Source organism: Charadrius vociferus, unplaced genomic scaffold (genome assembly GCF_000708025.1).
Source record: "Charadrius vociferus isolate BGI_N301 unplaced genomic scaffold, ASM70802v2 scaffold27, whole genome shotgun sequence".
In the NCBI taxonomy this organism is placed as follows: Eukaryota; Metazoa; Chordata; class Aves; order Charadriiformes; family Charadriidae; genus Charadrius; species Charadrius vociferus.
The window spans coordinates 396,429-396,840 of NW_009649173.1; the positions used below are offsets into that span (position 1 = coordinate 396,429).

A 412-nucleotide genomic window follows, 5' to 3' on the forward strand; every position below is an offset into this window, starting at 1 on the left:
CCGGGGAGGTCGAGTCCCCGGGAGGCGGTGAGCCTCGCCAGCTGTTCGGAGGCAGCAAAAGCCCATTAAATCCCTTCTCCTTTTGGCTGAAGCAGCTCTGAACCTGCACTTCACTTCCCAGCTGAAGCTCGTGCCTGGGATATGGGTGATGTCTCGGTGCCCCACACCTTGCAGGAGGGAAGTCGTGGGCTGGCAACTGTATCCCAGTCTTGACAAAGTGCCTGCGCTTCGGCTGAGCTCAGAAATAAGGAAGGAAAGGTTAATTTGCTCTGCTGATGCCCCTGAGCTGAGGCATTTCGGATCTGAGAGCAGAACTGTCATCGTGGTGGGACAGTGAAGACCCATGGTGTGTCCTCTCCATGCCACCAACAAACTTCCAGCCTGGGCCGGCCTCTTCATGGGTCTGACGTGT

General features: G+C 57.0%; 1 protein-coding gene across 1 annotated transcript in view; it reads right to left on the minus strand.

Annotated features, from left to right (window-relative positions):
- B9D1 (B9 protein domain 1) overlaps positions 1-412 on the minus strand; it is a 10,504-nt gene that overhangs the window by 9,417 nt on the left and 675 nt on the right. The window lies entirely within an intron of this gene.